This window comes from Trachemys scripta, chromosome 19 (genome assembly GCF_013100865.1).
Source record: "Trachemys scripta elegans isolate TJP31775 chromosome 19, CAS_Tse_1.0, whole genome shotgun sequence".
Classification (NCBI taxonomy): Eukaryota; Metazoa; Chordata; order Testudines; family Emydidae; genus Trachemys; species Trachemys scripta.
The window spans coordinates 4,442,323-4,467,769 of record NC_048316.1 but is presented as its reverse complement, the minus strand read 5'-3'; positions in this window follow the sequence as shown (position 1 = coordinate 4,467,769).

Here is a 25,447-nt window from a genome sequence, read left to right as displayed (position 1 = left end):
TTTTTTTTTTTTTTTTTTTTTTTTTTTTTTTTTTTTTTTTTTGCTATCCAGCATGCTGGTTTTAATTCTATAAATGTGTTGATCCTTGCTGGAACTGCAAATAGTTTGTCAGACTTTTAAACTCTAGAGAACAAGCCACCTCCATTGTATGTCTGGGAGGGCAGGCTCACTGCCCTTCACCGTAAGCTACCAAAAGGTAGAAAGGGACTGCTGATGAAAAAATAGAGGGCTCTGGTGTACTGCTGACCCTTTGCTGTGGCACTGGAAGTCTCTTGTGGTAGCCATGGTGAGCCTGGAAGAAGTCCAGAAAGAGTTGAGCTTTTAAGTTTGTTTTTCTATATGAAATGAAAAGAAGTTGGTGGAGTTGTTAAAGGAAGGGCCTGGGAATTAAGGTTCCTATGTTCTATTGCAAGCTATGCCATTGATTAGCCACACAACACCAGGTTAATCACTTCACCCCCACTGTACCTCAGTTTCCTTTTCTATCGTTTACCCCTCTGTTCAGATAACTTCCTACAGCACCAAGATGATGTGATGCTTAATTAAAATATGTAAAGTAATCTGAGATCCTTGGGTGAAAGGTGTTGATTTCTGGTTATTGTGGTTTTTTTCATGAGATCCCCTGACAAGTTTTGCAGAGTTAGGAGCTTGGATGAAGTTCAAATATCCACACTTTTAGGTGCCTGTCTAAACAGGAGAACCACTACATAGAACCCACCTCTATATTCAAGTCCTACTTCCAACTGCTGACTGCCCATAATAACTACTGCAGCAGATCTTCAACTGGTGTGAGTTGTGTTAGCTGAAGGTGAGGGGTGACTGTCCAAAGTAGGTGTCAGTGTTATCAGCTGTGCCTCCTACCCCAGCAGCCCTGCTCCCCTAATGTGCAACTACTAGACTCTTTGGAGAAAGGCCTTGCAGAGACTGGTCTAGATGATTCAGTTAAACAGAAGGGAAGGCTCTTCTGCTCACCTCAAGATGACTTTCCTTTCCACAAGCTGTGGCTCTGCTGTGCCGTTCCTCCCACAGTTCTGACTCCAGTAGGGTGACCAGACAGCAATTTTGAAAAATCGGGACAGGGGTTGGGGGGTAATAGGAGCCTATATACGAAAAAGACCCCAAAATCAGGACTGTCCCTATAAAATTGGGACATCTGGTCACCCTAGACTCCAGCCTCTCTTCAGCCAGCACTGCCTGTTGTGCTGAATGCTGCGATGGTTTCATCACATTGGATAGCTGACCACAGGGCCTGGGATGAGACCCACCTAAAGGCATTTTCACCTGTGAACGCAGCTAAAGAATTGAACCAAAGAACTCACGAGGTAAAAGTTTAGTGGTTTAATTCGCAGCATCACCTAGCCCCTTAGGGCTGAGATTGTTGAGATATACGTTACTCCATTAAGTTAATGTACATGCTCAGAGTGCTTACAGAGCTGTTATGAAATCTGATTCAGCGATCTTAAATCTTTGTTCTATTACAGTATGTTACCTTTTAGCAGCCCACTGGAAATGTGTAAACAAACGAGGTACAACTGTAGACAGTTTAAATATTTTACAGCTCACTGACTTCCATATGAGAAGGGATTTACAGTAACTTAAGTGTTCAGACCCCTGCGCCAATAATCCAATGCAGATAAAAATGCAAAACACATCGCCCTGGAAAGCATGGGAAATTTGACAGAATGGAGCACCTCACGGTTGTTGTCGGCATGGGAAAAACAAAGAGAACTATTTCCTTGCCAACACAGAGCCAGAGAGAAACACAATCACATGCCATTAGCAGAGAAAGTGAAGAACTCACCGACATCAATACACTCCTTTAATAACGTTTCACACCTAGCGGGCCAGAGAGTTAGCTGGTGTAAACCAGTGAGCGCGATGGCCATTTACAACAGTTGAGGATCTGGCCCACAGTATCTAGTGCCTTTTATATGAGGCTCTCAAGCCCTTATTAAAGTCACATGACTTCCACCCTGTGAAGTGGGCCTTGCTGATTCCATTTTACTGGCAAATGACTTGCTCACACAGCAAAACTGTAGCAGAGCTGCATATCGGACCCAGGAGTCTAGACTCCTAATCAGTTTCTTTAACCGCTGGCCTGCACTGATCTTCAAAGGGACCGCGTTTCCACTCTGTAGTGCTCACCTGGAATTCCTGCCCTACTCTTATTTCAGTTTTACTTTAAGAAAGCCTTGGTCTTTTACTTTAAACGTTTTGAAGTCGCACCCTCCTCCCAGCCCTGGGACTGCAACTGTGAAGCCATGACCCCCCTACCTTAATCCAGTCCTGCCTGTGCTGACCCTCACCTCGGGATAGCTAGAGATCGTCATTCACCAAGGCCATTAGTCTTCCCAGCATCAAGAGAGGAGGGATGGTCTTATGGTTTATACTCTGCATTGGGACTCAGGAGAGCTGGGTGTAATTTCTGGCTCTGCCCCAGCTGCCTTGTTCACCTTTGAGCAAGCTACTTAATCTCTGTGTGCCTCAGTGCCTCACCTGTAAAATGGGGATCATAATATTTCCTTTGACTCATTTGTCAAATTAGCTTGTAAATGCTTTGGGGCAAGGACCATCTCGTATTATGTACAGCCCCTAGTGCAATGCGGTCCTGAGTTTGGATGGGGCCACTAGGTTCTGCCATAATAAATCTTTCACCAGCACAAAAATTGACTTTAAACTAGAGATGTGGCTGTGTGGGAGAATCTGTGCCCACATTCCCAGGCCCCTGGGCCTTCAAGAAATAACCACCATCATTTGAGAAGATGACACCAGGCTGTATAAACATATCTACTTACTACTGGAAATTCTGTCCCCCACATCCCCCCACATCTAGCTTAGCTTCCAACCTAGCAACAGTGCCTCACTTTCTTTTAAATGTACATTCCCCGGGCTGAACAAATCTACAGGTTTTATTGCCCATGTGCATCCGATCATGTCAGGCTGGGACGATGCAAACTGAGTACCCAAAACAATGTGGTTATTGTCACCCTGCCTACTGCTGGCTTCAAGCTCTTGAGAAATGTAGGAGAACTCTTCCCCCCAGCCCCCACCCCCTTATCACATGCACAGCAAAAGGGTTGGGCTCAAACCTACACTAGACACATCATAATTTTCTCTGTTATTCCAGTAGCCTGGTTCCTTCCCCCTTCCCCTTTTCAGCAGCGTGAAAACTCTGATGTAAAAAAAGAGGTGACCACACTCCTATCCCTCTTACAGGTAGTGAGACTTTAAGAGGTGCCAGCAGGCAGCTTGCGCGTAAAGCAGGAAGTGAAGGATCTTAAGCCAGGCAGGTTGCTTTCCAGCTGAGTCTATTTCAGAAGGAGTTGGGGGGAAAAATTTGAGTGGAGGGAACCAGGGCAGAGAGAGAGAGAGAACAGGTCCATGCACACTCTGGTACATGCTAGCAGGAAAAAAGAATTGTTCTTAGGCACATGGGTCTGATACCTGGAGCAGTTCCTGTGGGCCACCTAGCCGAGTGTCCTGTCTCTGACAGTGGCCTTACCAGAAATGTCAGAAGAAGGTGTAAGAATCCCTCACTAGGCAGAGAGATCTTCAGAGATGCCCTCACGACCCAGATCTGAAAGTGATCCCTTATCAGTGGTTCTCAAACTTCTGTACTGGTGACCCCTTTCAAATAAGCCTATGAGTGCAACCCCTCCCCCCTTATAAATTAAAAACACTTTTTTATATAGTTAACACCATTATAAATGCTGGAGGCAAAGCGAGGTTTGGGGTGGAGGCTGACAGCTCGCGCCCCCTATGTAATAACCTGGCGCCCCCCTGAGGGGTCCTGACCCCCAGTTTGAGAACCCCTGCCTTACATAGTGTAGGAGAGAGGGGGAATATTGCCAGTAGAGGCAGAAAAATATCTGGCCTCAATTTCCTCCTCCTCTAAATGGATAGAGTTCCACCAACTTCATTTACTCCAGTAGAGAGTTTGGCCCAGCTGCCTTCATTTTTGACCTTTGTGCTGCTGGGGGCGCATTTGGCTGTGATGAATTTGACGGTAAAGGGTTAAGACTGTTCCTGTGTTTTGCCCTGTAGAGGTGTTGCTAAGTTAAGTACTATTTTCCTCTTGTTGAGAGAAGTTCTGTATTCATTACATATACACAACCTGATTTTTATTAAGCTGTTCCACACAAGTATTATATATTTTTTTTATTTGGAAAACTTCAGAGTGCCCTTTTTTCACACACACTAAAGTTAGCTTTGCTGAGATTCATTAGCCTCCTTTTCCCCAGTGTGTAAATGGATACCTCTCAGTTATGCAACTTCGAGGTGCACAACTATGAAAAGCAGCAGAAGCAGCCAAAAAAAGCATTGTTCTGTGCTCAGACGTGTAAAATATTCATATTCAATAATAATAATAAAAAAACTTAATAAACAATTCATAAAGGAAAATAGGCATTGTCACTCGGTTCCCAGGGCTGTAGCAGCAGCAGCTTCCAGGCCACAATGTTACTTGGGGTTTGAATGTTTTTTTCCACTCCGTTAATGCAGAACAATTCATTTGCAAAGGCCCAGATTTTTAGAAGTGGCCTCAGATTTTAGGTACCCAACGTGAGCCTGATTTCCCTAAGGGCAGCGCACCTGTGACTTGGATTTAACTCAGTGGGACCTGCACCAGGTGCTCAGACCCTCCAAAGCAAAGGCCTATAAGAGTTTTTGTTTGTTCATTTTAGTTCCTTATTATTTTTATTTTAACAGCACTTACATATCCCAACTGAGATCAGGACCCCTTCACGCGGGACGTACACACAGCAAGACTGCCCCTGTCTCAAAGTGCTTTCAGTCTAAACAGACAAAGGGCAGAAGTACAGAAGGAACTAAGAGACTTGCTCAAGGCTTATGTGAAGTCTGTGGTAGTGCCAGGAGATGAACCTGGATTTCCTGCCTCCCCATCCCATGCCCTAACCACCCGATCATCCTTCCTCTGCGTATGTGTGTATAGAACCATTGCAGACGATTAGAGGAAAATGGAGAGAGACAGGACAATGGGTGGGCTAGGGGAAGTGGAGAATGAGAGCATGGGAGGGATCAGAGGAAGTTGAGATGACACCACAGTCACGGCCTGGGAAAGTGAGAGATCGTCTTGAATGCCTGAAGGCCCAGTGCCACGAATACTTTCTCACACAAATTGTCTCACTAATACAATAACAATACTGTAAATCCTTAGGGTGGAATTCTGGGTGAGCCCCTACAAGACTCAACATAGAATTCATAGCACTGGAAGAGGGGGGGCCACAAGGCCCCTTAGTATCCCTTAGATCATGGGGTGTTCTGGGGACTGACAAAACCTGTAACGCAACTTTGACAGTCCAAAGGGCGTAAGTTACAGTAACCTCCCCAGGCTGCGCTCTGAGCTGCAGGTGCTGCCCAAAATCTTCACGGTAGGTGGCGGGGAGGGCCTTCAGAAAGCAATCTTACTGTGCAACCTTGTTCTGCCTGCATTGGGGGAATCCTCTCCCACAGGGCTTTTCGGGTTCCTTTATGCCCCTCTTGTGCTTTTACCCAGTGTAAAGATCAAGCAGGGGTGAGGCCTGCATCTGTAGTGCTTCTTTTAGTGCTTCAGAATGTTGTGTAGTATTATTACCCCTGCTTTACAGATGAGAAATCTGAGGTACCAAGAGGTTACGTGACTTGCGCCAGGTCACACTGCCGTGGCCTGACCCAAAGCACATTGATGTCCGAGTTTTAAATCTTTCCATGGATTTCAGTAAGCTTTGCCAGAGATCCCTAGTCTATGGCAGACCTGGGAATGCACCTCAGATCCTATCTGCTGCCTCATGTGAGCTGGGATAACTTGCATGTGTAAGAGTTTGTAGAATCAGGTCCTGAGAACCCAGCAGCAGTGGAGAATGTTAAGGCAATGCTATAAATATTGCCCAAGAAAAGAGAACTAAGGCGCAAGCAGAAAGGTTCTGAATTTAAAATTATTGCGCCTGACAGTGAAATATTATGAAGATATATGGGAGTAAAGAATGAGAAACTCCAAAACAACCAATGCTTGAGATGTTTCTTTTATCTAAAATATAGCTGGCTAAATGTTTCACATAGAACAAGTCCCAGGGAACATAAATCAGGGGATGTAAGTTGTTTTATAAAGACCTCAAAATATAAGTTCTTTACCTCCCACATTTTTAGACCAAATATTTTAACTGGAAAAGTATGTGAGACAATAAGCGTACATATTACCTAAGTCTTTAATGATTGCTCTGACCAAACTGCTTTGTTCTATGCCCTTGGTTTAGTGGCTATATACAAGGAAAAGAATTTTTTTAAAAAAGCACTGCAGAAAACATTGATGGTGGAAAAATTGTGAGCTCGAGTGACAGTTTGAAAACAAGAAATGTGTTGTGACAGCTGTCTGTCACCTCTGGGAAGTTGTGTTAGGGGCGGGGGTAGTGAGGGAAGCAACATAACTGTGCATTCCCTGTGCAGACTTTGTTAAATACAGCCTCTGGGGAATGCCAAATATTAGCCCTGGGACTTTCTATAAAGGGAAATGGGGTGAATTAAGTATCTCCTCTGATTTTGGAGCAAAAATCCACACTTGGCTTTTGCTCCCACCATATTCACTGTTATTAGACACAGGGTGTTTTTCTTCCTGAATTACGCTTTTGATCCCCAGCTTAGTTCATGTATAGGAAACAGAATTAGCTCGCTGCAGTAACAATCAACCCACTGGGGCCCAGACTCCTTTCCGAAGGAGAACAGGGTAAAAAGACAGAGAGGAACTGGTATGGTTCTGCTGTGCAAAGAGGCAGCTCTCACGCATGGCTTTTGCACACTCCTACATGCCAAAGAACTGTACATCATGGGGGCACTTAGCTGTGTTAGAATAGGGAGGAGGCAGAGGATCCAGATGACAGAAACTGCAAAGGAGAAGTCTCTTGTGCTATGAGTGGGAGTGGCAAGACTGAATAGAGTGGGAGAGAAGAGATCATTGCTAGGTGAGTAGATAAGGGGCTATAGAGACGGGAGGTTAGTAAGGTCAGCTGGAGAGAGTCTGTGGAGGGTTTTAGCAACAAGGAGAGCGGGTTCCTGCCTGCGGGAGCAATGGAATTGTCTGAGGATGTAGAATGATGCGGTTGCTGAATTGAGATTAGACGCTATCTAAACCTTCCTAAAAGGCTCCTCATTTTTGATGCCTGATATTTCTGTGGCTGTGGTTTCTGCAGATGCAAACCGTAACGTGGGGACATGTCTCTCCCTTTTGCAAGGCTCCCTGATAAATCCTTTCCCTGTCTTTGTAACACTTGGCCGCACTTTCTTTATTTCATATTTTTTAAGGCTCACATAATGGGAATGTGCTGAGCAGCACGAATCTGACTTGGGAAGTCAGCCGACCAGGGGGTGTCCATCTATGAGCCGCAGGAACTCCAGCAGGTTTTCTCCCCACCCATCAGAATCAGCTTGGATTCGGCATTTTGTCTCATTTTGCTATCTGCTTTATTCCTGTGTCTGAGAAGGGAGGATGTCCTGAAGCCTTGACATGGCTTGCCACATGAAACCACTTCCTTGCTATCCAAAAGTTCAGAACATCTGTCTTAATTTGTCTGGCCCTCAGTACTGCACTCTTGCAGAACTTGAGAATTTACTGCTTGTTTTTGCAATGAATCTCCCTCACCAAGAGTAAGGGGGAAATCTATGGTGTTCAAACTTTTCTCTCTTTCTGGTTCTCGAAACATTTTAGATCAAACATGACTCTGACTAATAACAGTGTCTCAGGCCAGGTCTTGCTCTAGAAACTTTTGCTGATACAGTAATGTCAGTTACAGGTGTGATTTTTTTTTTTATCCACAGATAGTAGGTCAGATTCTGATCTCAGTTACACCAGTGCAAATCCATGCTATTCTTTGGATTATACTAGATTTACACTGCTGTAACTGAGATCAGAATCTGTTACAGGAGTGCTCTATATCTGTATGTAGGTAAATAGTTAATTAACGGATAAAGTGTCAGTAAATGGCACTCAGGAATATGGAGCATAGTTCCTGGATTTTGTAGTGTAGACCCCATAAAACTTGTTGTTGTGCAGCTCTTATATCAGCCCTCAACAGATGGTTCCAGCTGATGAGACGATAGCTGTATTCTGGGATGGATGAACTGTGATGTCAAAACTAGAGGAGGATGGTCCAGTGGTTGGCGACTAGCTGGAGACTTTGGTTCAAGTTTCATGTTGCCAGGGCCAGATTGTGAACACCTTGCTCACAGGGATGAGGACAAATGGTGCCCCATGAGTTGATGGGACTACTTGCCCACTGGTGGGAGGAAGGAGTTAGCAGTCTTGCCCGCTGTGATTGTACAGATCAGGAACCCAGATAGCACTGAGTGCAGGGAGTTGCCTAAAACAGTGACAGTATGTCCCAGCATGCCTGGCTGAGACCATTCCAATTCAGCTGCTAATATACTTCTGGCTTTTGGCCCTAATCTTCCACTCTGCACAGAGTCCCCGGTCCTGCAACTCTTTATTTTCAGGCAGCCACGTACATTGCCTGGAGTCCCACGGAAGCCAACAAGGCTCCATGCAGATGCAGGGATCAGCCCCCGCACAGAGTCAATTTCAAGATTGGGGCCTGAAGGCCATTGAAATCAGTGAGAGTTTTAATCTGAATAAGGAGCACGGGATCCGACCTCTATATGTAATTAGCTCTCCCCAAATTAAATAATGTTACTTAAAGAACTAAAGAGCCTCCCATAAAAACATGCTCTGAAATGTTCAGCATTGGAGCTAGTGCCACTGGTTTGATTTATGCATGTTCGTTTTATTTTCAGTTTATACTTGAAGAACTGTGTACATGTCATAAGCAACCAAACGGGTGGGATTTTTTTTTTTCCAGAAGCCACAGATGTAGATTAAAAACACCAATATTTCATGAAATTGCCCCATAATTTTTTTTTTCACTAGAATGTCATGAGGAATTCCCTAATTTCTAACCTGCTCCAGTTGGCACCAGCTCACATCTGAGCTCTAATATCAGTGGAGTTTGTAAAGTTTCCAGTTTTTCTGATGAGAAATTACATGAAACCAAAATAATTCTTTCCATGGAGGATTTCACTGCCACTTTTATTTCTAATATTCTGCCTCCTGGATTAGAAACCCTTTCTTGGGTATCTGTTTTTTCATTGGCTGTATTAGCTACCACTATTTACAATACATAGGCATCAACCCAGCATTTCATTTCTAAAGGAACTTGATTCCCTAAATGGAGTATCAAACATTCTGACTGCGTGTTCCCAGACAATTAATTGCAGATGGACCCTCCAATACAGTTGCACAAATCTCCTTAAATATTTCTAGTGACTGGAATGCATTTTGAGATATTCCCTAAGTAGTCAAATAAATATCCATCATAGAGAACTGGCTGTGGATAATTAAAGTGACGCGCTTCTTCTGGATAGTTATATTGCTAATGATCTTCAAAATCTGGACCAAACGTCTGCTGCTTGGATTTTTTTTCTTCTGTTCAAGTACCAAAGAGTGCTTCGGGGATTTTTTGGCAATGGTTTTAGAGCAGGAAAATAGGAAATGAACTGGAAAATTTGAAGACTACAGCAAACAAGAAAATTCTGGAAGGAACACACTATATAGAAGCACCCTGGCCATTAATAATATGGAAAGATTTCATTAAGAACAGAAAAGAAAAAAGAAAGTACTGTCAGTATCACTCCACACCGGAATTCTGCAGCAGGCTAACTTACAGAATGAGTTATTCCGAGGCCTGGCTGCCACAGCACTGAAAATTCCACTTCTCAAAAAGAAAAAAAAAGTCAGAACTTTCTAATGTGGGGCAACTGGAATTTTTAAACAGTCGTGCCAAGGCTGGTTTCCTGTGCCCTGAGCCCAGATAAGTGGAGTTTTCTAAATAGTTTCATTGTGACAGAATTTGTTGGGCCTGGTTCATTCTCACCCTTGTGCAGGTGTCAGTGCAGGGACTAGTGTGTGTGTGTGTGTGTGTGTGTGTGTCTTTTAGTGACTGCAGAGTTCAGTGCAGCCCCCAGACAGGCTAGTGTAGCCCTGCGTTGCGCCCCTATTTTAATAGCCATTATAAGCTACTTTGGGGTGCAGAATTGCTATGGGGCAGGTCCACTCTGGCCCATTTCTGTCCCCAATTTGTCCCCTCCATGTTCCACGCCTGAGTCCCCACTATGCCCACAGCGCCTGCAGAGATGGCACAGAGGTGCCTGGCATCTGAAGCGGGGGCATAAATCAAGTGTGCACTTACACCCACCCTACAACCCCTTTCCAGCTGCTTGGCTTTTGCAAAGGGCTGTAGCAGGATGCTGACTCAATTCTGTTATTTCTTCTTTTCCGCTAAGCCTTTTGCCTGAGATCAGCCATAGGGCCTATCATCCAAACTCCTCTTCACATCAGCAGTCCTATTGGCCTCAGTGGGGCTAGTTGTGAGAGGAAGGATTACATGTGCAACTAACATGTGCAGGATTGGGCCCTTCATGCATTGATTAGCCTCAATTCCCATGGACTTGAGAGCATTTGGTAATTTACAGGACTGGGTGTTTATATCTGACATATCCTCTGTTGGAGGATTAGCTGGCTCTGGTACTGGGACAGGTTCTGACCTAATCAGTCTTTTCCCATCTCACTGCTCTGATCCTGTGATTGTCAGCAAGGTTAATAGTACTTTGCAAACCTGTTGCACTTTCTGTTTGCAAGGCACTTTTCACAGTCACCCATTGATCACTCACTTCACTTCACTTCACTTCACTTGTTGTGGCTTCCAAGCTGCTCACCCCTCTGTGCCTCAGTTTCCTGGTGTGTAAAATGGGGATAAAAATGCTAACAGACCTCCAAAGGGAGTGGTGAGACTTAATGAACTCTTGTTTGTAAAGTGATGCGAATTCTTTGGAAGGAAGGTGCCATGACGATCATTGCTCAGATAGGATCTGCTCCAATTAATTGCAAAGGAAGTAACTTCCTAACCCGCTTTTCTGTATGCTTTCCCCCAAAGGTCTGACTTCTGGAGGTGCCAGTATACAGTAATCAAATGATGTGCAACTCCTGATATAAAAATGAAATGAAGTGCACACAGATCGATTTTACTGTATTTAATCATTGATTTGTTTATGTATTTATTTGTGGGCAAACAAACTCCATTAATATTTCAGCCAAAGGACACCTTCTGTGCCATGCTGCATGGTCTGCAATGGGCCATTAGATGAGTGGCATTAGGACACAAAGGTGATTGTAGTTCAAATATAGGACAAGGGGCTAGAATTCTATCCTGGATTCTTTCCCCTGCTGTCCCAATGAGTCATTATTTGGCCTTTGGAAAGCCACTTAACCTGTCTCTACATCAGTTTCTCCATCTGCGAAAGAAGGTGACCAATATTCACAATAGCCCTGTTAATTAGAGCTAATTTGGTGGGGTGCTGGATGCCCCATTATTAATAATTATTATTTTGTATTATGGCAGCACTTACGGCTCCAGCTGAAATCAACGTCACCCTGTTCTAGGCAGTGCGCAAACACCCAGCAGGAGACAGTCTCTCCTTCAAAAAGCCTAAAGTTTACATGAACAAGACAGACAAAGAATGGGGAACTGGTGCACAGAGAGATCAAAGTCTCACGGGGAGCATATGGCAGAATGCAGAATTGACCCCAGATCTCCTGAGTCCCAGGCCAGTGCCTTAATCCTAAAGCCATCCTTCTGCCTCTTACTGGAAACTTCCATTGAAGGTAAAAGGCAAGATTAATTTTATAGGCACCAGCAGGAACCAGGCTCTGGCCCCTGCGTGATGGAAAGTCTGCCTGGCGAGCAAGGATTAGGAGCAGCTGCCCACAATCCCCACTCTGTTGGAGCAGGGAGTTTAACACCAGCTAATGTAGCCCACAGATTGGGAGGACTGGCTGGAGAAGGGGCAGAGCAGACTGGCCAAGAGATGTGCAGATTCTGGAGCCCTAGTTAGATTCTAAAGCTGCTCTTTCTCCACCAGCAAATGGTGGAAAGTGAGTTTTTGTCCCGCCGCCCATTGTTTGTTGAGGCTGTGTGCATGTATAGAAAAGGAAAATCCAATGGGAAAGTCAAGCAAATGGGAACTTACTTTAGGGGCAGTGGCAGGAAAAAAATTGTCCGTGGGTCAGGACCAGAGTTGGTCAGGAAATGGGGACTTCTTCCACAGAAAATGTTGATGAAAATGAAAAAAAAAAATATTGTCAAAGAACCAAAAATGCTCAGCTGAAAATAAAGAAAAGGGCTTTGGGTTTTCAGTTTTTCAATTAAAATTTTCTGCAGGAAGTGGACACTTTTTGTGAAAAAATTGTTGCTTCCAAAACCCAATTTTCTCAAAAAAAACCGCACCCCATCTTGAATGGAAAATTTCCAGTTGGCCCTAATAAGAAGAGTGCGTTCAGTTGTGCACAGTGAAGGGAATTCAGCCCTGCACAAGGACTTTGCACTCAAGTCCCACTTAAACCCTCACTATAAAGTTTAAATGAGACTGAAGTGGTGGATTGGCTTTGTACTGGCCCTCCACACTGGGTAAATTTCTTTCATTGTCCCTAGCCTTCAGGTTTGGGCAAGAAGCCACAACCATAGGAGCTCACCCTTGAGCTATTGTAACCAGTGTCTATTTGCATGGGATAAAAAGGAACTGGTGCAATCAGAAATGAACAAAATTATAGCAAAGTAGTGCAAGTGTATGCTCGTGAGCCTGCGGAAAAGTAGAAGGGGAAAAAACCTCATTTACATCAGAAATGTTTATCTGCTCAGCTGTGCCAAGGCCCAATGAAACACACAGAACCTGTAAAATTGTTTTGTGGAAGACAAACAATTCTCTGTAGCCTTTCATCCCTCTATAGTACATACCTGCCCATTCTTCACTGGTGCTCCTCCTCTCCTGCATCAGAGCACTAGAAAGGCTCACAAGTGCCCAGAAAGTATCCGTTATCACAAAGGTTTCGGTTTCTGTCTAGCTAAAAATCTACTGAATTTAATATGTTTTTTGTTTAAAGAATGGTTTTGTTCTTTCTAATCCCCTATGTGTGATTGTCTGTACTCCCCAGGTCTGTTCTAAGCAGAGTACACCGCATTAAAATACCCACCGCCGCAAAGTGCAGCAGAACAAGGTATAATACCTGCCTTTGTCAGAAGTTTTTGCAGTTATGTCACATCCTATACATCACATTTTTGGAGGAAGGTGGTTTGGTTTGGTTTTGGTTTTGCAGTGGATTTTAAAATATCCTCTCTGCTCTGGAAACAGAGCTGCCAACAGCCCAAAGTAAATTTATTATTTGTCTTTTACATATTTCCAGTGCTCGTGTGAGGAGATATAAAAATAATGTTAGCAGGGTGGAGGAAATAAGGGAATCCATAAATTAGACATGTCACCTGTATTCCGTGAAGGAGAATATACCTCTGGGACATCCATCTGTTCACTCAGTAGTGTAATAAAGATTGTCCTATCTGAGCCACATTTACCAATATCTCTGACTATCAGAAGTGCCATTTCCTGAGCAGCCCCCTGGATAGTGAAACATACAGCAGCTACAGTGTGGGAGTCACATGGCATTAGGGGGTAGCTGAGCACCTTGCCTGGAATTGTCATAGGATTTGCTCTGTAGAATAATCATTTACATTAAGAGCCTTTCATCATGAAGGGTCTGCAGGATCCATTGATTTCATATCGGATGCACCCTATTCTATTCTATTCTATTCTATTCTATAGTTTCTTGTACAGCTCTCATCACCATCGTATCTGGGCATCTTCCAGCAGTGCTTCAAACAACATTACTAACATCTATCATGTGTTCTTTCATCCTGTCCTCAGAGGGAGAAGCATGTGCAGTGGAGTGTCTTGTTTTAGTAGTTTTATTTATTTTCTATATCCATATTGCTCTCTGTTTATGTTAGAGAAAGCACCTCCCACAGTCTATTGCAGGAACAGGACCTAAATATCAGAACTGATTGAAAAATGCCAATATTTCTTTCCACAGGATTTTTTTTTTGCTGGGGGGGGGGGAGTTCCTAAACCACCCCCTCAACATCAGTTTTTTCACTGAAAATTAAAAACTAGCAATTTTTTTTGTTTTTTGAAAACTGATCATTTTTACCAAACATCAAAAATCTTTTGGTTTTGGATTGAAAAAGTGGAATTTTTTGGAAAAAAATGTTTGGGTCAAAAAGTCACGCTTCATCAAAAATATGTTTCAACAAAGCAATTTTCAATCAGCTCTACTGTACATAAAGGAATCATTTCTCCCTCCACTGAAATGCAGCCAGCTCTGTGGTGGAATGTGGTAGCTATTTCACAGCACACAGCAGAATTGCACAACAGCTTTGAAAGGACGTGAAGAAGAAGAAGAACATACGCATTTGAAACTACTTTGTGAATTCAGGATTCCAAACGGGAATTTTTTCTGGGGCTAAACCCCATCTCGACTGCTGAGAACATACCTGATACTAGGGATTTCTCTGCTCACCTTAGGCTACAAGGGTAGAGCTGATGTGGTTCTAATTTTCTTGCCATATTTTTTTGCATACTTCTTTGAAATGTGTTGTATTTAATTTGCCTTACAGAATGCACATTTCCCAATTAATACGTCCAGGCTAGTCATATATTGTGGATTAGAAATACGTTTGGTCAGAAAAATGTGCTTAGAAAAGACATTTGTGGTGGCAATTTTCTCTCACCCCTGTGCGATTATTGATACTCCCCTAAGGGAACTCATTATAGACACAAAACTGCCATCACAGCCTTCCCGGTCACCTCTGCCTGTTGCATATACAATCTATGGCTCACTGAGAATTCACTCAGTTGCAGGGTGCTAGAATCTAATTGCATCAACCTTTCTGCTATAGACATCGCTTTCCATTTACACTATGTGCAGTAGTGTTACAATATCTAAAGGGGGAATAGCCTGGTGCAGCCAGATAAATTAGGCCCACCTGGCTATGCTCAGCTTAATAAATGAGAGCACCTCTTTCAATTAACCAATGATATAGGCATGCGTTGAGCAGCACCAAATGGAAGCAGTTTGCTTTTGTTTGAGGAGGTTGACTCTGATCTGTCTGTGTTGAATCACAAGCCTGGTAGACTTGTTAACCTGTTTAATGTGCCTTCTTTAACTATTTTGAAGCAATGACCTTGGGGCTTCTTGGCAATAATGGGAGCAGGCTGTGCCCTCCTCAGACAAAGCTCAAAATACAATCTTTTTAAATGCATCTGCCCTGTGTGTGTGTGGAACTAAAATCTAAACCAAAATAGTGGTGCATCATTATACGCAGCTCCAGAGGAGTGGATCACACGCAGTTCTAGGGCTATGCTTCCTTTAGTGACTGTTGTCAGCAAGTGACCGTGTATTCAAATGAAAACCCTGCTGCAACCTTCCGCTGTGGTGCCATTACCATTCTACCAGAAAGGGTGCTCCCTGCTGTGGAACTGGTGGTGAAACGGTTCAAAAAGCTTCACGCGGCAATATCTCTCGTGGATTTGAGGGCCTTTGGTCTCGCCCCATCCTTGAAGTTATCATTGGGGGATCTAGTGCAGCAACTCCATTCCTCCAGGGAAATGTCCACGTGCCAGCATGGATGACCAAAAGAGCTGATGAAGACAGTGGCTGTGAGTAACAAATCTACCTTTTTTTTTTCAGAGCACTGGACAATGTAGAGCACTTCTATCCAACCTTGCTAGGCCCCCATATGTTTGTATGTGAGTGCCAATCTGTTCATGTTTCATTGCCAGGTTATTTCATCTGATCTGTTAAAGCTGTCTGGGCTTTTTGAATGTTATCCTGATTATGCTTCCATTTATTTAGAGTAGCTCCCACAGTGTGCCAGGAAGAGAGGTATTCCCTACCCTGAAGAGCTCACAATCTCCCAACAGGGGGATAAGCAGACAGAGGGGAGGGGAAAGGAAGGATAATTTTTGATGCAAGTCAGTGAAATTCAGTGTAAGCAGCACAGCAAAAATGGGCATTCAAGAAGAGCTTTAACAGGGCAGGGTATAGGCTTTGTAGATGGACTCAGGAATGTTGTATTGCCATAAAGTACTTTCTGATTTACTCTGTGTTCCCCTATCCCTTCTTACTGTGACCTAATTTGCTGTCAGTCCCACCTGATGGGGTGTGTTGAACCTCTGAACCATTGATGACTAGTTAGATTGGGTAATAACTGCAGATTAAAGGGTTTATAGAGACAGAGTCATTTATTCCCTCAGTAGCTGTTTTCTTGCCACAAAGCAGACTGGCAAACTTGCCCTGAATTAAAAAACCTTCCACCATGCTTTAACCATCTCCTGTGGATCAAAATATCATAGGTTCATACCTATCTCTGAGAGGGATACAGACCCCTTGTATATGATGAGAGTGCTTGACCACTAAAATCACTGCAGTGTATACAAGTACCCTAACTTTTCAGTACCCCTTCTCTGTGCCCTGGGGGGGAAGTGTGGAATTTTTCCTCCCCTCTCCCATAACTCAATAACTGATTTGTTTTCACTCAGATTTTCTCCAGAAAAGTTCAGCTCTGGGAGGAGATAAAGGACAGAAAGTTTAAGCCCCTGAAGTGTAAGCATATGAAACTAGAGAGCTAATGTAGAAAGTAGTTTAGGAAACCTTATCTTTTAGTAGGTACCACTGTCAGCTGCTACAACTGAAATGCAGCCAACTCTGGGGTGGAATGTGGCAAGCATGCAACTATGTAACAGTTTGACAGGAAGTTAAGAGGACAACTTCAAAGAACATAATTATCCAAACTGCTGTTTGGCCAAAGCACCAGGGCTATCCCCACTTCTCCTGAAAAGTGTCATGGGCTAGGCTATCAACCCTGCTAAACCCATGAGCGTGTTATAAAATTTCCCAAACAAAGCTGTTTGTGCCGATAAACTTCCAGACACTTTATGTTGATCTGAATTATTTTGAGGCTTGGCCATTTCTAGGTCTTGCCAGATTGCTGAGTATATTTTGAGAGTGGAGGAGGGGAAAGACCCTGGCTGATTTCCGGATATAGGAGTCACATAAGAGTTTGCTGTTTTGCAAACTAGCATAGTTGAATTAACGCAAACAGCTGAGCTCAGACTGCTATGTCCTGATGTTAGATTCAATTTGACTTAATCAAACAGTTGACAAGTGTTTTCATTATGTGTTTTCTTTATGCCACATGAGGGAAAATCCCGGAGAGTGGGTTTAGCATGAACCAGGAAAGGAGAGACGTCTTTAGAATTTCTGCTCGGTCCTTACCAGTGTTTCAGTGCTTCACTTGAGGACCAATTCCATTACCTAGCAGAAGCCATGATCTTAAAGTACAAAAGTGGAAGGAAACCATCACTGAAATCTGACTGAATATTGCTAGGGAATTGTGTTCTTCTTTGGGAATAATATACAGCTGACTACAAATGCATCTGCTCCTATTAAAAATACAGCTGCTTTCTCATTGCATTTATTGTTTAATTCATTCATGTTGCTTGTTGGAAATGCCATCATTAAATTCCTTCTGGGCTCTTGCTTGTTTTAAAGAAAACTCTCCTTGGAAAAGAGACTTCTCTTTAAATTTAGCACAAAAGAAAATCCCAATAACATTTATTTATTGATCGGGGCATGAGAGATTTAAAGATTTAAAGCTAGCTTTGTAATTTTGTTCCCCTCATAAAAAATGCTTAACATTTCCCCCCAATTTTCAGAAACAGTATTATTTCAAATGTATGTGACCTGTTTTTTTCACTCGCCGTTTAAGGGTGAGTTCTAAAATACTGATTTTGTCCATTCAAGTGGCAATCTCACGACGTAGCACGGTGTACGTAGAACGCACTGGGGAATTTGTGTTGCAGGTCCCCCTCTGTGCCAATCCACAGAGGATATGAGTTGTTGCAGCCCTCTGCTATACTTCTTTAGCTCAGTCGGTCGTGGCTCATGTTAGCTCTGGAGGTCCTGTTCAATCCTGGGTGTGTCGGCTAAAAGGGCAGTCCTAGCATATGCTTGATTCAGCTTGCAGAACAGGAGCTTTTTAAGGAGCAAACGCTTACATGAGTAATTTCATTGAGTCAATCAGACAGTTCGCATGCTTGGAGTTGCTCACGTGTGTCTGCAGTATCAGGTCCTAAGCGCTGACAATTTTTGATCATCACCAACACACAAGGGTTTGGGATTTTATTGTAGGGGGGATGTGTGTTCCTGGCTTTTGTGTGTGTGTGTGTGTGTGTGTGTGTGTGTGGGCGGGGGGGGGAAGTATCTAGAAAAGGATGGTGAGAAATATGAATGTGTAGTGACCTGTGTGATGAGAAACTACGCAATTTTAGCATTGGTTTGTGTAGGCATAAGTGGAAGAAGGAAAATATTGAGTGTTGGTTTGCTTGGGGAACAGGCAGAGCTTGAGGGAATGACATCACTGGGAACATAAATCTTGTTTTGTTAGATTTATTTATGTTCAGATGCGGAGTCTTGAATGGTTTTGCTTAAAGTGATAGTTTTCCCTTTTTAGTGAAAGGTAGGCTGTGATAAACTGGTCCAGCTGTAAAAATTAAAGGCCGAGGTGAAGCCCAGATGATTATAACACAGAAATGCAGAGCCCTTTTCTGCCAGGACTCTCACTAAGGTAACTATTATATGAAGCGTCACAAATGGAGCAGCCATTCTGAATTATTTTTTTAAAGAAATAGCAGATACTGGTCATTTTCCCCCCTGTTGTGACCTGATTTAGGTTTATTATTTTGCAGTCATTCTTTACACCTTAATTGTGCCCTGCCAGACAGCATTTGGTGGTCAATATGCTTGCAGAATAACATACTTCACTGCCAGAACCGCTCATTCTGCTGAGCTTTATGACAAAAAAATTGATTAAAGTTCCGATTCCCTTGAAAACGTCAAGCCCTTTTGTGATCTTTAATTGGTTCACATTCTAGGTTGCGTAAGAGCAGAGTTAAAAAGCAGCTAGTAATCACGTTATAGAAAATACATTTCCCCCAATGACTGAGCACTGTCCCACTTGCTGTAATGCACCCAAATGACTGAAAGTGAGTAAGCCTCTCATTCACAGGAACTTATTTCCTAAAGAGAGAAGACAGCCACGCTGATGTAAGACATTTAAAATCACTGTATGGGTGACCTCATTCAATTATTTGTAAAGAAAGTTCTCAGGTCACTCTATTTAATTTTATACTTTTGAGGAATGAAACTATTGTCCCATCTCATTTCATAATCAATGAGCAGAACTGCAACTCAGTGGTAGATGAGCTACTGAAGGTATATCCATTCTGGGGTATTGAACCTGGACCAAAGGTAAGGGAAGGATCGGGAGTATGTATGAGGAAACAGTACTATTGGCACTGTTCTCTTAAAAGCTGCATGTCGCTGAATCTTGGAACATTTTATGTAAGCATTATTTTTTTAATCCGATAGCCAAAGGAGTGTTCAACACCATGGACAAGGAATCTGAAGGGGCCTTTTATATGTGACAACATATTTCTAATATTCACCACTTAATCTACAGTTAGCATGGCCCAAGCAACAGGAACCCTTGGGTCTGATCCTACCCTGCCTCTGTCCTTTGGCAAGTCACTTAACGGTTCTGCTACTGTTGGCCTATCTTTAAAAGGGGCATAATACTTGTGAATGTTAACCATCTAGGTAGGTAATTTGCTTTGAAAATGGAAAGTTGTTTATAGGCACTATGTATTGTTTTATTTTTGTTACATTGAGGTTCTAGGTAGCAATAATACCTAGCTCTTATATAGCCCTTTTAATCAGTAGATCTCAAAGCTAATATTTCAGCCGAATACGGTAAATGTTCTTAACATAGCAGGACTTGCAAAAATTGGGTGTACCGACTGTTCGTTGAATTAATTTAAATTGGCCACTCCCTGCACTGGTTCCCCATTGAACAAAGTCGAGTTCCAAGTCACTGTACTGATTTCTAAAGATTTGCATGGCATTGGGTCTTGCTACCTGAGAGAGTCCCCTCCTTCTATGACAATAACCTCACATGAGAGCTTCTCTCCACTGGAAAAATTAAGCTGCCAACAAATAGGGGATGCAAGACTTCCATAGAAGCAGGACAGAGATTGTAGAACTCAGTGGCAGGTGAAATAAGAATGACCATAAACCTCAGTATCTTCAGAGCTCACTGCAACACCTGTTTCTCTGACTTAGCTTTCCTGCGATTGCCCTCTCGAGCAGACCATCACCATCAGACTTTGTATGCGGATTTCAAAACCAAATCCCAACTGCAGCCTTAAGCATGTTTCTGCCAGCAGGGCTGAACAAGAGAGAGCTTTTTGTGTTGGCTTCTTGTGGAAAGTGTTCTGATAGAACAGGTGACATTATAAAAATCAAGAGCAGGAATTGCAGCAGATGGCTCAAGCAACCTGGCTAATGTACAGGGTGTCAGTTGTCTAGAAATGTGCACACTGACTAGAAAGTACATCACACGCTTTTAATAAAACAAAACAAAACAAAAACACGTGTACTTATGGGCTTCTTTCTATTTTACAGTGCATAGAAACGATGCCATGGCCTCAGAGCATTTCCTGGGGAATAATGCCATCTGGGGTCCTTGAGCGGCCACTTACACCAGCTCCTCTCAACCAATCGTTAGTGCTCAGCAAATGTCCTTCCTTTATGTTCTTGTTGCTTAAATATGTGGGGTGGGGGAAGAGAGAGGGGTACAAAAATGCTGATTCTATAAGTGCAAAAATAAACCCCCTGAAGATAATGGATTTCTGAAGGGCCTGCTTGCACATGTGTGTATCTACCTTTGTGGTGCTCTATAGTAAGTCATTGCTTTGTAGTGGTTTAGTGATATATGCTGGAACTGACATAAATGTACATACAGCCCTCTGTAAAATAGGGGTCTGATCCTATGTTCCATGTGCATCTAGAACTTCAGTGGTCATGTTGAGTATGCAAGAAAAGTGGGTTTTATCCCTAGGTCAACAAAATTGGTTATTTATTTTTGATGTATAGCTAAGGAGAAAAATGCTCCATGGACCCTGGGCAGATACACCTGGAACCTTTTTTTTCCCCTACAGTCATTATGCATGCAGTATATTACCCAAAAGTATCCCTTTGAGGTAGGCTGATGGGTACTTAATTCCTTCCTGAATTCAGCAAAGGCTGCCAGGAATGCACAGTACTCTTGTTCAGGGAAGTTTGATTGGAGTGGCTTCCAATCAATAGCATGAGGATAAAGTTAATTTAATACCCCTTCACTGGATAGCAATTTATTGGGGTTTGCTTCGTGCTTAAGTATATTAATCTAGCAAGTTTCTTCTTTAAACAAAAGTCTAGTAAACACTATTGTTCAGTGAGATTGTGTTTTAATTTAGATATTGGGTTCATTTTTACTTTCAATAACATATTGGTTGTAAAATCATTTGTTTCCTACACAAGATCTGAAGGAACAGAAGGTGCTTTTATGATGTATAGATTGGCTTGGAGGATTCAATATTTGTTTTATAACTTTTGATGGACAGATCACTGTTTATTTTTAAGCATTTTATCAATTTTAATGTTCACAGTGGTGCAAAATTATGGGATTTTTATGCTTTTTTTAAAAATCTATTTAAGTTTTCAGAGTTGTGAAATTATGCAATGGGGGCGGGATCAGGCAATGGCCGTAGACATTGAGATTCAACACTTTAAATCTTTATAACCATTAAACCACAAATTGTCAACATCACATGACCAAATATACCAAGTAAATGTCACTCAAAGTAGTCCTCAAGCAGCATTTGTCTTTCTTTGCCCATCTGCAAATTTAGATGATTATCAGTGGAAATATTTTTGGTAGGTTTGTGGGTATACAGTGAAATTGACATTTACTGACAAAAATCTAATCCTCCCAAGCCTACCCAATGCTTCACAAAACACACAGGATATGTCTACACTGCAACAAACACCCGAGGCTGGCCTCTGTCAACTGACAGGCTGGTCTGGCTCAGGCTGGAGCCTGGCCTCTGAGATCCTGTGAGGTGGGAGGATCCCAGAGCCCAGTTCTAGCCCAAGCCCATACATCTACATTGCAGTTTTATTGCCCTGCAAGCCTGAGTCAGCTGTCACGGGCCTGCAGCAGGTGTTCTATTACAATGTAGACATACCTACAGACACTACCCCCAAAGAGCCTGGTCTCTTCCCTTAACTTCAATGTGGAGGGAAGGTGAAGCCAGGGAGAAAGTGTGTGCAAGATTGGCCAATAGCTTATAAATGGAGCAGATCCTGGATAAGGAAGTGCAGAGACATTACTACTGGAATGAGCAAGTTGGAAAAAGGTAATAGGTTGGGGTGGTTGTTTTGGTTTTTTTTAACTTTTTGAATTTTTTCCCCAAAAATTTTCCACACCCAAGGTGTACTGCAATTTTTTGCAATTAATGTTGTAACCATTTTTCTAAGTGGAGTTTTATTTTAACTGCCTCAGAGTAAGCTTCTCACTGACTGTGACCCTCTGCTCTGCTAACAAAACTGCTCCATGATATTTTCCCCTGGGGGAGTTACCATTAGCTCTCAGGGTAGATAATTTGTGAAGCAAACCCTTAGTCAAATAAAACAGTCTGGTGATCTTATTTTTAAAGGGTTGATATGCTTTCAGCAGAAGGGGAAATCTGGAAAGGTTCTCTAATTCAGTGGCTCTCAACCTTTCCAGAACACTCTACCCCTTTCAGGAGTCTGATTTGTCTTGCGTACCCCAAGTTCCACCTCACTTAAAAATGACTTGCTTACAAACTCAGATGTAAAAATACAAAAGTGTCACAGCACACAATTACTGAAAAAAATTGCTGACTTTCTCATTTTTACCATATAATTATAAAATAAATCAATTAGAATATAAATATTGTACTTACATTTCCATGTATACTATATAGAGCCATATGAACAAGTCATTGTCTGTATGAAATTTTAGTATTTACTGACTTTGCTCATGCTTTTTATATAGCCTGTTGTAAAACTAGGCAAATATCTAGACAAATTGATGTACCCCCTGGAAGACCTCTGTGTACCCCCATGGGTACATGTACCCCTAGTTGAAAACCAGTGCTTTAATTGCCAATCTGTGTGCCCGTATATTGAGGGGGAGAAGGGATGTATGAGGCTTGATTTTTGGATACACAGACTGGGGTTCTCCTAGCAATGGATTAGGGCTCCTATCTCTGTTACACTGATCACTATGTGCTGAGATTTCAAACTACCCAAATCACAAAATCTAAAATAATGAATGAATGATCACTCAGCCTTGACAAAAGATCGAGACAGCAAGGCCAGAATTATTTTTTGTGCTGGTGGTGGTGGAGGGGGGTATGAACTTGGCGTATTCTTCCTGGATGCAGTTTACCTCTCAGAGAAGTCAAGTCTATTGCATAGTAATGTGTGTTCTTAATATTATTTGCTAGGACAGTTTTTCATGCATTCCTGCATCTAAATGAATTAGGATTTCCCATGGTTGGAAGAGTTCTGTTGGGTTCTGAGGGTTTTTCCTGGACTTGGGCGAGATGCAAACTGCGCCGGCCACTTGAGAAACGCTTCTAAGTACTTTCCCAGCTACAGCTATTCTCTGTCTGCTCCAGGACAGGAGTGTGTAGTGTGTGTGTGGTGTGTAGTGTGTGTGTGTGGTGTTTTTATTTGAAGGTTTTTCCCGGTTTTAGGGATGGATGTGAAAATGTTGCTGGCAGTGCTGTTGTGAGCCAGAGAGGTTCCTTCAGAGGTGGAAGAAAATAGGTGAGATTTGCAATAAATTTCTCTCCATTGCTGTTCCTTAGGAAATACCAATCTGATAGCTTTCTTTGATAGGATAACGAGTCTTGTGGATAAGGGAGAAGCGGTGGATGTGGTATACCTAGACTTTATTAAGGCATTTGATACGGTCTTGCATGATATTCTTATTGATAAACTAGGCAAATACAATTTAGATGAAGCTACTATAAGGTGGGTGCATAACTGGCTGGATAACCGTACTCAGAGAGTTGTTATTAATGGTTCCCAATCCTGCTGGAAAGGCATAACGAGTGGGGTACCGCAGGGGTCTGTTTTGGGACCGGCTCTGTTCATTATCTTCATTAATGACTTAGATATTGGCATAGAAAGTACGCTTATTAAGTTTGCGGCTGATACCAAACTGGGAGGGATTGCAACTGCTTTGGAGGACAGGGTCATAATTCAAAATGATCTGGACAAATTGGAGAAATGGTCTGAGGTAAACAGGATGAAGTTTAATAAAGACAAATGCAAAGTGCTCCACTTAAGAAGGAAAAATCAGTTTCACACATACAGAATGGGAAGAGACTGTCTAGGAAGGAGTACGGCAGAAAGGGATCTAGGGATTATAGTGGACCATAAGCTAAATATGAGTCAACAGTGTGATGCTGTTGCAAGAAAAGCAAACATGATTCTGGGATGTATTAACAGGTGTGTTGTGAGCAAGACACGAGAAGTCATTCTTCCGCTCTACTCTGCACTGGTTAGGCCTCAACTGGAGTATTGTGTTCAGTTCTGGGCACCGCATTTCAAGAAAGATGTGGAGAAATTGGAGAAAGTCTAGAGAAGAGCAACAAGAATGATTAAAGGTCTTGAGAACATGACCTATGACGGAAGGCTGAAAGAATTGGGTTTGTTTAGTTTGAAAAAGAGAAGACTGAGAGGGGACATGATAGCAGTTTTCAGGTATCTAAAAGGGTGTCATAAGGAGGAGGGAGAAAACTTGTTCACCTTAGTCTCTAAGGATAGAATAAGAAGCAATGGGCTTAAACTGCAGCAAGGGAGGTTTAGGTTGGACATTAGGAAAAAGTTCCTAACTGTCAGGGTGGCTAAACACTGGAATAAATTGTCTAGGGAGGTTGTGGAATCCATCTCTGGAGATATTTAAGAGTAGGTTAGATAAATGTCTATCAGGGATGGTCTACTGTCTAGACCTTGGTCCTGCCATGCAGGCAGAGGACTGGACTCGATGACCTCTCGGAGTCCCTTCCAGTACTAGAATCTATGAATCTATGAGATTAAACATCAGGCTGGTTTGGAGCTCTAGTGTGCTAAGGGGGTGTCTGTCCCTTACCAGGCTGCAGAGGTAACCCATACAGAGAAGAGTAGGGCACAAGAATGTTCAGAGATGGTTCCCAGTCAGGTGGGTAATTATGAATGACTCTGCCAGGTAAGTGCATTGGACGGGATTTTGGATCTGAACACAAAGGGAAACTCAGAGTAGGGTCTAGCTGTTGTCCTGCTCCTTTAGGCTCTGCTTTCAAGGGGTGATTATTGGAAAAATAATAGACATAGGCTGTTGTTGGCGGGGAGGGATGAACTCCCTCCAGCAGGTCTGGCTTAGGAGGCACCATGGTCCCATGGGATAGGGCCCTGTAAATCAGGAGACATGGGTTCTAGTCCTGGCTCTGCTGGGTGTACTTGGGCAAGTCATTCCCTTCCTGCCCAGTCTCTTATCTATTTAATTGCAATCTTTCTGAGGTGGGGCCTGTGGCCTGGTGTACACTGGGAACTTACATTGGCCTAGCT